At 36.5% G+C, this 13,185-nt stretch overlaps 1 protein-coding gene across 50 annotated transcripts in view; it reads left to right on the top strand.

The window, feature by feature from the left end:
* Positions 1-13,185, top strand: part of SORBS1 (sorbin and SH3 domain containing 1) — a 350,893-nt gene that overhangs the window by 127,021 nt on the left and 210,687 nt on the right. For all 50 annotated transcript variants that reach the window (XM_051981698.1, XM_051981697.1, XM_051981725.1 and 47 more), the window contains one exon: positions 11,689-11,768. The gene's annotated coding sequence lies outside the window, so the exon portion shown is untranslated. The remainder of the gene's footprint in view (positions 1-11,688; positions 11,769-13,185) is intronic.

Below are 13,185 nucleotides of genomic sequence, written 5' to 3'. Positions count from 1 at the left end.
TTACTATGTGCCAGACATTGTGCTGGGGATACAAAGAAAGGCAAATTCTGTTTCTGCTTTCAAGGTGGTCACAGTGTAATGGAGGAAAAAACATGAAAACAATTGTGTACAAACAAGATACATAGAGAATAACTTGAAAGTAATTTTAAAGGAAAGGCAATAATTTTATTAAAGTGAATCAAGGAAGGTTTCTTGGAGAAAATGGACTTAGGTCCATCAAGCGCCTGTGCCTGCTTCATCCCTGATGCTTATCCAATAAGCTTGGTATACTTTGGGAGAAAGACCAGCCCATAATGGGGAATTAAACCCGGGAAGATAGAGAGTTGGAGGAAATTACTGAGGGATAAACCAATAGGACCAGAACTAGGATGCATTGCAGGTGCCTGTATCTTGACCTTAATATGTCCTTATTCATGGAACTTTAAATACCTTTTTTTTTTAATTAAAGGGTGTTCTCAGATTTAATGGGAAAATGTAGTGGAAGTTTTCCACTGATGGAAAAGATATCAGCTTCAGGAAATCATTTGGCCTTTCTGGGCCTTAATTTCCTCCTCTGAAAAGTGAAAGAGGTTGACCTATATGACTTCTTAATTCCTTTTGAGATCAAAACATTCTGTGATTCAAAGAAAGAGAATGTGTTCTTAAATGTGTATCAAGGCGAGGATCTTACTATTCTGGAAGAGATTTTTATTTTCTCCATCCAGATTCTCTCTTTAAGTCTAAGATGGAGATAGGTTGTTACAGCGATGAATTGTAGAACTGAGGAGCAGAATAGCTGTAACTCTTTGGGCTAGATACATAATGCTTTCCATTGTGGATGTGGTTCAGTAATGCATCAGCCAGTGTGCCAACTGCATCCATCATGTTGGTGCTAAATGAGAAGATGACTTATTTTAAATGAGTTAATCCCAGTACAAAAATGCTACTCAGACTTATGGTTGTGGATATCTCACTTTCTCTGGTTTGAACCCCTAAAACCAGGATTGATATTTGTAAAGATGGTAATAACAAGAACAACAACAATAATAAAAGTCAAGGTCATTTTGAAGTATCTCCAGAGGGCTATTGGAGGAGATGACTTTAATTTGTAAAGCTGATGTACTGGGGGCAGAGCAAGAGTAGAGGTAGGGATGGGTAGGAAAAAAAGTCACTTGTGTTCAATGTCACAAATAAGGAAGAATTTTCAAATTCAGAGGGTGAACAATTTTCAAGCTTGGGGTGAACAAGTGCTTTGTATCAGCTCTGTAACCAAGGCACCTCATCTATGAGTGCAGGCTGTCTTAAAGATAGATAAGTCTGCAACAATCTTTCATGATACATTCAATCTAGATTGCCTATTCAATCTAAGCCTAGGTCTGCCTAAGTGTGGCAGAGCTGGTAGATTAAAGTCCAGAGAAATAGCAGATGACACTTTTTGGAAATAAAGTTGCGTAGGGAACTAAAGCCATACTTGAACAATAAAGATTACATCAGGTCATGGTGGATGTGGTTTCATGGTCACACAGTGGTTTATCTGGGAAAAGCTTCATACTGGAATTTATTTGGGAATCTGGGGAGTTTTGTTTTCAAGGCCAATGAAAGGATCATTTTACACATCAAAATGTAAAAGATGCATCCTTTCTTGAAACCTGGGGAAAAATACTATAATTTAAAAATGAGAAAAGTTATAACAAAAACACTTCTTATTATTCTGATCCACTTTCCTGAGTGCTGGAATGTCTCATGGGTACCTGCAAATTTGCTTTGGCCATAAAATTATAGATTATCAGGGATCATCTACTTTAACCTGGGGGTTTTAACTTATGTTTTAAAACATTTTGATAATTGAATTTCAAAATATTTGATTTATTTTGTAATTCTAGGCATTTTATTTTAAGCAATTAAAAAGTTATCCTGAGTAGGAGTCCATAGGCTACACCAGTCTGCTGTAGGATTCTATGACACCAAAAAGGTGAAGAACTCTTCACTTCAATTATAAGGTCCTTGAAGACAGATACCATGTCTTTGTTGTTCAGTCTTGCCAACTCTTTGTAACTCCATCTGGGGTTTTTGTGGCAGAGTAGTTTGCCATTCCCTTTGCCAGCTTATTTGATAGACATGTTCATAAGTGTGTAAGAATATGAGGACAGATTTGAACTCAGGAAAATGAGTTCTCTATCCACTTTGCTATCTAGCTGCCTGTACCACATCTAATACTTTAAAAAAAAAAAATCTCTCAGTAACTAACACAATACTTTGTACATAGTAGATAAACAACAGATATTTGTTTTGATTTTTTTCCCCTGAAGCAAATGGGGTTAAGTGACTTGCCCAGGATCCCAAAGCTAGAAAGTGTTAAGTGTCTGAAATCACATTTGAAATCAGGTTCTCCTGACTTTAGGGCTGGTGCTCTATCCACTGCGCCACATAGCTATTCCTGTTTTGATTTCTTTAGGAGACATTTGAAGTTACAGTTCCAAGATTTGATTGACAGATTTAGTTTGGCCATTTGATTGGATGGTTTGCTGAGGAAAGATGAAGTTCAGTGTACAGGGAAACTAGCAAAGCCTAGGGTGAATTATATATCTTATTGGGTCCCTGATTAGTTTGTAGAGGTATTAATAATTATTCAGAACTTATTTGAGAAATCTGAATTGTAAAAAGAAAAGACTTCCTGGGAATAAAGGAATTCTTTTAATCCAGGTTATCTATTACCCAGTTTCTTAAAACTGTGGTTTGCAACCCCAAATGGGGTCTCATAACTAAATATAGGGGTCATGAAATTATGATTTATTATCAAAAAGTATTTAATTTGAATAACTATTTTATGTCTGTATACCTGGGATCATATAAAAATTCTTCTGACAAAAAAGAGTTGCCAGTGCAAAAAAGTTTGAGAAGCCTGATTTATTACAATGAGGATTATGGGGTGGAGGGAATGAGGGATTGTTTATTGTAATGAAGTTCAAGGGCTTGATGGCTGAGACCTTTTTGTAGTGATACAAGCAGCCTTATGGTGTTTTTCAGGGGATCTGGTTTCAAGCTCAGATAGCACAGAACTACATGTATAGTCAATATCCTGATGAATTAAAAGAGGCCAGAAGGATGAGTTAGTATTTCTTCAAATCCCCAGTATTCCACCACTGAGCTGTTGTGACAATGTAGAGCTGTAGCCATAATGACCATCTGGGCTGATGGGCTCTGGCAGACTAGCTCTCTGTTAGACTGCAAACTCAGACATTTCAAGCTCTGATCCCTATAGATCTGTCAAATGTTGCTGTGTCTAATAGGTTTCAACAAGGGAAGGTTTGATGGGAGAAAATGACATGTTACTGATTTTTCTGGGTAGGAAATAGTACAAGGCTGGCCAGGGGCTAGTTCTGTTTTGTCAATAGTATGTTTGCCTATCTTTTTGAAACAATATATCTACTTTGTGCCTCATTGCCCACCCCCCCTCCCCAGGAGATAAGTAACTCCAAGAAGGAAATGGAAGAAGAAAAAAAGTAGCCAGCAGAGCTTGGACCAGTTTCAGGCATAATATTGATCTGAAGTGTTCCAGTTTGTGGTAGAAAGGGTGTCGGCTGCTTTTGAGCTATTCCTTGAAGGCTACTTTGATGGTTAAGCATTCCTGGTCCCAAATATTATAGCTTTGTTTTGCTAGGATTAACTGCCATGAATAGAAGATTTGTTGGTGCCATAAGTGGTTGGACCCTTGGCACTGAGGCAGGATGGTCCCATTTCTTTAGAAGAAAACATTGGTCTCTACAAGATATTGGGTTGAGTCCGGGTAGACCAGGGTCTTGGCAAAAATCAAGCTGCTTGAAAAATGTTCTTCATTTGCTCAAGTTGAATCATTGTGGAGACTGCTGAAAGCCTCTCTTATTTTACAGATGAGGGAGCTAGGAAGTATGTTAGGTATATCCTAGGAGCCATAATGAAAGAAAAGTAATAGTGAAAAGTTGCGAATACCTAAAAATCATTGATTTCCTTTGGCTCTCTGTTGGGACTGTCATATTAATGGTAATCATTATCTTCTCATTGTGAGGGAGCTGCAAGGAATTCCATTTCTTTTTGTTTGAGTCTATATATTTCCTCAATATGGAATACTCTTAGAATTATGAGAATTCTCTAGGATATCCAGGTTTCCACTTAATCACTAGCACCTACAGAGCCTTTCTTCTCTCTTGGGAATAGTACAGATTCACTTGGCTTTAGACATTCATAATAAGAGTTATGCTTAAAACCAAGGCAGGGAGAAGATATCCTTTTTTCCAGATCAGAAAGCATCCTGAATATCTTCTTTTTATATACCTGAAACAATCTTTTATGTGTTTGACTACAACTTCCATTTCTTATGTCTTAAGAGTAGCTTAAAACTCAAATTCCATATCAATACATCCTTAGACTCTTTCTTCTTTCCTCATGCATCCTGCCTGGTTGGGATCCTTAAACACCAACATCCGTCCATATTCTTGGTTTCTGAACCTTTGGGCTGGTAGTGAGGACTGATTGGAATTTACTTTTCCTCTATATTTGTGATTTGCACACTGGTATACTCCTTTTCAACTAGTCCAATTTGATGCCTTGTCCTGATCCTCCAGGCAAATCTTATACCATAGAGTCTTTTATGACCTGCCCTGATGCATAAAAGCCAAATTTATGATACTATTGAATAAGAAACTGAAGGATTAGACTATTAGATAGGATTTACCAGAATGTTTAAAATGTATTAAAAATAAATATGATATAATAAAAAAAATAATCGCTCTGCTTTATGTCATCTTTGACAAAACATTGACATGGGTAGAGTGTTGCAAAATATGAGTGTTCTCTCAAAATCCCAATATTGCATGTAAAAGAGTATTTTCTGCTTATCCTTTAAGCTAATTAAAAATCTTTTGTAAAGAAATGCCAACTCATATGTCAAAGTATAAGTTCCAAGAACAATGTTTAGCGTGAATGTTAAGTACTATATGTTTTATGGTTTAACATTGAAAAAAATTTTATTCAGCACAAATGGAAGTTAAAGGCTTCTTCATTATTAAAGGATCAAGTTGAGAAATTGATTTAGAGTAGAAAAATACCTTAATGATCATTTAGTCTAGTTCCTCAAGAAAATGAGATTCAGTGAGGTTGAATGACTTGATTTAGTTCATGTAGATACCCAATAGAAGAGGCAAGATTTGAGTTTAGGTAGTCTGACTCCAAAGTCATTTGTCCATGTCACAAGGCTGACACTGTTGGCAATATTTATTCATCATCATTTATCTCTTTTCTTTGATCAATAATATAACCTGAAGAAGGAAGATAGTCTAGAAACACCAGATTTCAAACTATATTGCAAAGTGATAATTATTAAAACAATTTGGTACTGGCTAAGAAATAGAGTTGTGAATCAGTAGAATAGATTAGGTACACAATACATATAGTAAATGACCATGGTAATCTAGTGTGAAATTAACCCAGAAACTCAAACTTTTGAGGACAAGAATTGCTGTGAAAACTAGAAAGCAGTTTGGCAGAAACTAGACTAGCATCATCCACCATATACAAAGATAAAGTCAAAATGGATATGTGATTTAGACATAAAGAATGATATTATAAACAAATCATGGAATCATGGAAAATTTTACCTGTCACATATTTGAACAGGAGAAGAAGTCATGGCATGGCCAAACAAGAGATAGATGACATCATCATATGTAGAGTTGATAATTTTGATTCATCAAATTGAAAAGTTTGCACAAACAAATCTAATATAACAAAGATTAGAAGGAAAGCAGGACACTGGGAAAATATATTTATAGAAAGTTTCTCTGATAAGGTCTCATTTGGCTTTTATAGAAAATTGACTCAAATATATAAGGAGAGTTATTCCCCAATTGATAAATGGTCAAAAGATATGAATAGGGAATTTTCAGAAGGATAAATCAAAACTTTGTATAGTCATATGAAAAAAAATGCTCCAAATCACTATTGATTAGAGAAATGCAAATTAAAACAATTCTGATATACCACTTCATACTTATCAGATTGGCAAATATGACAGAAAAGGAAAATGACAAATGCTGATGGGAATGTGAAAAAATTAGGACATTAATGCACTATTGGTAGAATTGTAAACTGATCTAAACTTTCTGGAGAGTAATTTGGAACTATTCCCAGAGGGCCATTAAATTATCCATTTTCTTTGCCCTAGCAATACTAGTACTAGGTCTATATACAATCAAAGGAAAAGGAAAAAGATGTATATTTACAAAAAATATTTATAGCAGCTCTTTTTTTGCTATCAAAAAAAATTGGAAATTGAGGGGATGCCCATCAGTCGAGGAATGGCTGAACAAATTGTGATATATAATTGTTATGGGATACAGTTGTGCTATGAGAAATGATGAGCTGGATATTTTCAGAAAAACCTGAAAAGACTTACATGAACTAATGCAAAATTAAGTGAGTGGAACCAGGAGAACATTGTACAAAATAACAGCAGCATTATACAATGATAAAGCAAATTACTTATCTATTCCCAGCAATAAAATGATTCAGGAAAATTCTGAAAGACTTAGAGGAAGAAAAATGTTATCCACATCTAGAGAAGGAGGTAATGGAATTGGAATACAGAATGAAGCACACTTTCAAAAGTTTTTCTTCCTTCCTTCCTTCCTTCTTTCCTTCTTTCGTTCCTTCCTTCTTGTCTTGTTTTCTTTTGTAACATGGTCAAAAAAGAAATATATTTTGCTGAACTACACATGTATAATCTATATCAAATTGCTTGCCATGTTAAAGAGGGAAGGGAAGGAGAAATTTTGGAACTCAGAATTTTAAAAAAATGTTGAAATATTAAACAAATAAAAGATAACCTGAAAATTATTTTTCCCTATCAATGTTCTAACCCTTAAGATTTTTGTCATGGGACAGCTAAATGGAACAGTGAATAGAATGCTGGGATTGGAGTCAAGAAAACTCCTCTTCCTGAGTTCAAATCTGGCCTCAGACATTAATTAGCCATGTGACCCTAGGCAAATTACTTAACCTTGTTTGCCTCGATTCCTTATTTGTAAAAATAAGCTAGAAAAGGAAATGGCAAGCCACTGCAGTATTCCTGCCAAGAAAACCCCAAACGGGGTCATGAAGAGTCAGAGAAGACTGAAAAATGATTCAATAACAACAGTGTGGTATGATAGACAAACAGCCCCCCACCTCACTCCAATCTTCATTGGGTTAGAAATTCTTTACAAATCAAATTTTGTGAACCTTGTATATTCTGAAACAGCTTAAATTGTTCTAGGATGAGATCCAAAAGGCCGTTATCATTTGCTGCAGATGGGACCCTGGAATTTAGTGCAATGGTATTGTCCTATATCTTTTTTTTTTTAATCATTAAAAGAAAATGAGAGCCCCAATTAGGGATTCCAAGAAGCAGATTAAAATTAAAGTTGTGTTTTTACAGGGTAAAAATTCCTGAAACTTTCAAGCTAAAGGCTAAGAGACAGTAGATCTACCATGTGGACAGTCTAGGCAGTCATATGGCCTGTTCAGGTAATAGTCTTGGTTCCCCCCTCTTTTTTGGAAGACATCCTGAAGACTATAGTGTCTTATAGGCAACTGCAGGGCTTTGTTTGGCTCTGTGCTTGTCCTTAGAAGGATCAAAGGAGAAGCACTGCTGAGTGTCAGCTGGTGCTAATCTGGTATAATTATCTGAGTTCCATCCATCCAGCTGCTGCTAGAAAAAAAGACTCTTCAGTCGAGCAGCAAGAGAAATTTGGTATATCATCATCTCCAACATCCCATCAGAATTAATGGGGACCTTAGACACCATCAACCCTGCCTTTTTACACATGGGCAAAATGAGGTTCAAATTGATATGACAGCTGGAGCAAGGACATATGGGGGATCCGATGGCAGATCCAAAATTTGAACTTTGACCTTAGTTTTTGCACTTGTAAAATGTGAGGAGGAGTTGGATTAGATGTACTTTTGAGTTCCCTTTTAGCTCTAGATCTGTGTGTGATCCTACAAAGAACCCATTTCCTTGGAGTTGAAACCCAGAGCTTCTTTTATTATATCATCCTTTCTCTCAGTTCTATTTTCAAAGAGTTGTGAGGGGCTGTAGCATGATCAATAACAAAGTCTCATGAATAACCAAAACGGATGTGGGAAGGAAGCTTCAATTGTTTCTACAAGAGGTGGGGAGTTGGAGAGAGTTTTGGAATGTGTAGGAGCTTACAGAGTTTGGGGCCCAATTGAGGTTCATGAAATTGAATGAGGCGCTAGAATCTGTCAAGGCTGATCTTGGGTTTCACCCCTTGGCAAGAAGGATGAAGGTATACTTTGATGATCTTGAATGAATTTCTGTTAGTTCAGTGGGGTAGAGCTTGTCCCATTTTCCTGACCTGTTCTGCTGGAAAAATAGCAGCAACATGTCCTCATTTCTCAGGATAAGCAAAGTCCAGTGTGTCCATCAGGATGAGCTCATCTTTGTAATCAGAGCTTGGCCATCATCTAATTTGAAACCATTGCCTTGCTTCATCCCATTCAGTTCTTGACAGTCAATTATAGAGTTCAAGATCACCATTGATCACACGCCCTAGAGACTATAATATCACTTTGGAGGTGTGACTCTGTGGCAGGTTCTTGGATACATGGGTCATGGCAGGGGTTACCAGGTTCATGCCACCCCTACTTAGAGGCTTTAGTGTTCTCCCTTCCTCTTACCCTCCTTTGATCTTCCTTTCTGTTCTTCCCTTCTTTTTTCCTTCCTTCCTTCCTCCCTTCCTTCCTTCTTTCCTTCCTTCCTTCCTTCCTCCTCCCTCCCTCCTTTTCTTCCTTCCCTCCTTCTTCCCTTCCTTCCTTCCTTCCTTCTTTCTTCCTTTTTCTTTTCCTTCTTTCCTTCCTTCCTTCCTTCCTTCCTTCCTTCCTTCCTTCCTTCCTTTTTTCTTTCTTCCTTCCTTCTTCCTTCCTTCCTTCCTTCCTTTTTTCCTTCCTTCCTTCCTTTTTTCCTTCCTTCCTTTTTTCCTTCCTTCCTTCCTTCCTTCCTGTTTGCTTTATGAATACATACTTTATTTCTCTCCCCTTGTCTTCTTAATCCTTATTTAAAACAACAATAATAACAAAACATCTAAGGAAAAACAATGACAAGGTATGAGACATTCTGCTCTAATCACTGTGCCTTCCTCCCAGTTTTCTGCCCAGAAAGGGAATCATATTCCATTATCTGTTCTCTGGGACAGATTTTTTCAATAACTCAGAATTTGGCTTCCTTTTAGTAATGTTTTCGTTGGGTGATCAGTGTGGCTCTTTGGCTGAGGTCAGGAAAAACCTCATGCAGAATCTTAGTGAGAAATTGACCTGAATAGGCTCTGAGGGGTCCTTTGGGGATAAGTCTGAGAGAAAAAGGAACTATCCCTGATTCAATAATCACTGTCATTTGTCCAGCCTATTGTCAAAGTACTCTTAGAGAAATCATGGGTCTGGGTAGGTCTGTTGGAGTAATGGAAGGGTTATGAGTGGCAGGAGGGCTGAGATCATTGAAAGGAAGATTCATATCTTTGCCTAAAACATAACTACATTGGTTTGCAAGACCTGAAGTTCCTTACAGATCATTTCAATGGGTTGCAATGGAACAAGTGTTGTTGCTATATAACCACATGGGTTATATAACCTTGGAAAGCAACTTTAATTTGTTTACTCAGCCATAATTGGGAGGTTATTAAAGGTGTGAAGGGGAGAGAATAGATTTCTCAGTCCTTCTCAGGTCCAAGCTATGTATGACCCAGGACCTTGGATGGTAGCTTCATCATTGCTACAGTAGAAATAATGCTATTCTGGTTTCAGAGGATCTGGGTTCAAATCTAGCTCTAACACTTCTTGGACAACTAGATGCCATAGTGAATAGAGTTCTGGTCCTAGAATCAAGAGGACTTGAATTCAAATCCAGCTTCAGATACTTACTAGCTTTGTGATCCTGCATAAATCACTTAATCCTATTTGCCTCAGTTTCCTCATCAGTCAAATAATCTGGAGAAGAAAATGGTAAACCACTCCAAGTCACTTTGTCAAGAAACTCCAAATGGAAGTTGGATAGAATTACTCTACTAAACAACAATAAAAACTCCTCTTACTTCGTGGCCCTCAATAACCTTCCCATTTCATTTCATGTTCTAAGTTTCCTTCTAACTCAAAATGATCAGTAATTTTATTTGCTGTGACTTCTATACCATCTCCAAACATTTTTCCTTTTGGGATAAGAGTTTGGGGACTTGGTAATTGATTTAACACCAGAATTCAATGAACCAGTTTGCAGCAAAGAATGTGGAAAAAAGAGTGTGAGAATTTGACCAAAGTATATTAAACCAATTTCAGGTTTGAAAGATATTTGAACCATTACTATACTTAAACTGAGGGAGTTAAGAAGCAAACCTTTAGGGAAATGCATAACAATTTATTTAGCTTTTCCAATGGGGATCTGGTTTCCCACTTAAAGAAAATATTATAGAATATGTATGAGAAAGTGGCTTGGACACCTCAAGAGTATTAGATTTCTTTTTAATAAAAGACTTTATGAAGTTTAATATGGTCATGTCAGTTTTCCACAGTATCCAGATTAGTATCAGGTATTAGAGAAAGAATACTGGGCTCTACAGCTATTTGATCTTGGGTAAGCTCTTGGCTATTTGGGGCCAGGGTTTCCTTACCTCTAAAATGAAGGTATTGGATAAGATAATCTTTAAAGATCCTTTGTAATCCATGAACAGGACTAGTTGTGAGTCCCAGTGATGTAGATAACTGATGAAGAAATAAATATGTCTTTTCAAATGCCCTTTCTCTGCCATAGCAATATGGGTCCATGCCAACATATTGGAAGAGAGCATGTAGTTTTATAGCCTTATTTTACACATTTGGAAACTGAAGTTCAGGAAGTTATTTGCCAAGATCACATGGCTTAGAAATAGCAGAGGTAGGATTCTCTGACTCTTTCCTCTATCCTACAGTTTTTGCTATCTTTGTTCCTGGGTCTTGCTAAATCAATGGTTTTTTCTTCTAATGACCTAGCAACAGACAGTACCAGCTGTAAGGCAAAGGCAAAAAAGGCAAAGAGTTAGGGCCCAGGAGAAGTTAGTAGGGAAATGATACAATTCCCACAATCTTTGGTCCTAAGCATCCAAATTGAGTGAATCAAGGTGAATTCTTCTATATTAGTTCTTTTCTATTAAATGATTTGTGAAATTAATGCAATTTTCAAATTACTAGACCAAGGTGGATTCCATTTTCAGTATACCTCCTGCAAAGATCTTTAATCAACAAGAATTTTTTAAGTGCTTACTATACGTTATGTGCTGGGGATGTAGCAAAAAAAATATTAAAAACTATACCTATAAGGAGCCTTACATTCTAAGGGATATAGCAAGAAACTTATTTATTGTATTAAGCTGATATTTAAGCCTGTGTGAATGGGAAACCTTCCCCGAGTATGTGCTAAGTTGCGTATTTCCACTTGTACCAGTGACTTCTGCGTGTAAATATAAATTCTTAATCAAAATGTGGTTTGTAAAAAGACTTTTGCTATCATAATCAGCTTTCTTTGTTGTCAAACTCCAGCAGTAATTCTTTTTTTAAAGACTTTAAAACAGAATGTGGCATCTGAATTATGCCTGGTAAAAATAGCAAGTGCTATATGACTTATTCCATGTTTTTGTTTTTTAATTTTAGAAGTTGAGTCCAAAGAAGTTTGCACCCGCTCTGCTCAGGATTTCAGTCCCAATGTCTCTCATCATCATCTTTACCCATTGGTAGGTTTTATTTATTTATTTTTAATGATTCTGATGAAAAATGGCCCAATTTCAATTTTTCTCTGATTATTTTTCTCCAGGCTATGTCTGTATAATTTGAGTCACCTAGTACAATAGAAACAGCATTGCATAAGGCATCGGTGGATGGGGACTCTGCTTTACCACTGCTTGGTGTGTGAACACTGACTAATGAATCACTTAAACCCTCAGTGTCACAGCTTCCTCATCTGTAAACTGAAAATAGTATCTACCCTGCTTATTTCACAGGCTTATTTTGAGCTTGAACAGAGATGAAATATGGGGAAGTATTTTGAAAAGTATGAAGTGCTGTAAGAATATAAAATATTAATACTTAACTCCAAGACAAGAGGGAGGATTGAACTAAAATTATCAAGAAGATAAAACTGGGCCTGTGATGTCTCTTTGGTACAGGGAACTCCCAGGTAAAGGAATTCTCTTGACCAACAGAAATCAGCACCTTCTCTTCAAAGTGGAGAGTTACCAGGGACCATATAACCATTATGGGTCAGAAGTGTGGCTTGAACCCAGGACTTTATCAATTCAAGAAGGCCTCTGTTATTCACTACCAACCCTTGTAAACCTCTAGAACTAGGCTTCTTAAATGTTTTCCTCTCGCAATTCCTTTTCGGTGGAGAAATTTTTACTTGACCCCAGGTGTATACGTTTATCAAATAGGTATGCAAGTCAAACATTTACTGTTAATACATCCCATAAAGAAATTTATTTTTAAAATAATTGTTTGGTATACATGTAATTTTACTATTAAAGACAAAAACAAATTTGCACATTAATGAAATAGATGTGCTTATTTATTTTTACACAAAGAATTAAGTCTTGGTGGAATAGTTGATACTGCAGATGTAGAGGATTCAGAAACCTTTGATTATTGCCAAGTTTTTCCCAACCCTGGTATTGAGATACACTACCCTGTATGGAGTTCTGATCCACAGTTTAAGAAGCTTTGTTCGAGAGTACCATTATAACTGACTCATTCTGTGCAGAGATTTTAGGTTTGTAAAAATGTTTTCCTTAAAACAGTTCTAGGAAGCAAGAAATATAATCATTGTCCCTGTTTTTCAGATTAGAAAAACAAGTCTTAGAGAAATAAAATTATATGTGAGATTACACAGCTAGTACAAGACAGCTCAGTAATATTCAGGGCTTTTGCTTCTTAAGTTTCAGATTGGATTTGAAATTGGGAAGAACTGAGTTTAAATTCTGCCTCAGCTGCTTATTTGTTCTCTGTGATTCTGAGCCAAGTCATTTAATCTCCATCATCCTCACTTTTCTTATCTGTAAAATGGAAATAAAAATAATAACATCACATAGATGTTGAAAGGAGCAGATATAATAATAATTGTGCCTGATCCAAACTGAGTGCTATGTAACTATTATT

Source organism: Antechinus flavipes, chromosome 2 (assembly GCF_016432865.1).
Source record: "Antechinus flavipes isolate AdamAnt ecotype Samford, QLD, Australia chromosome 2, AdamAnt_v2, whole genome shotgun sequence".
NCBI lineage: Eukaryota > Metazoa > Chordata > Mammalia > Dasyuromorphia > Dasyuridae > Antechinus > Antechinus flavipes.
The sequence above is the reverse complement of the archived record's forward strand: the minus strand, read 5'-3'. Positions and strand labels throughout refer to the sequence as shown.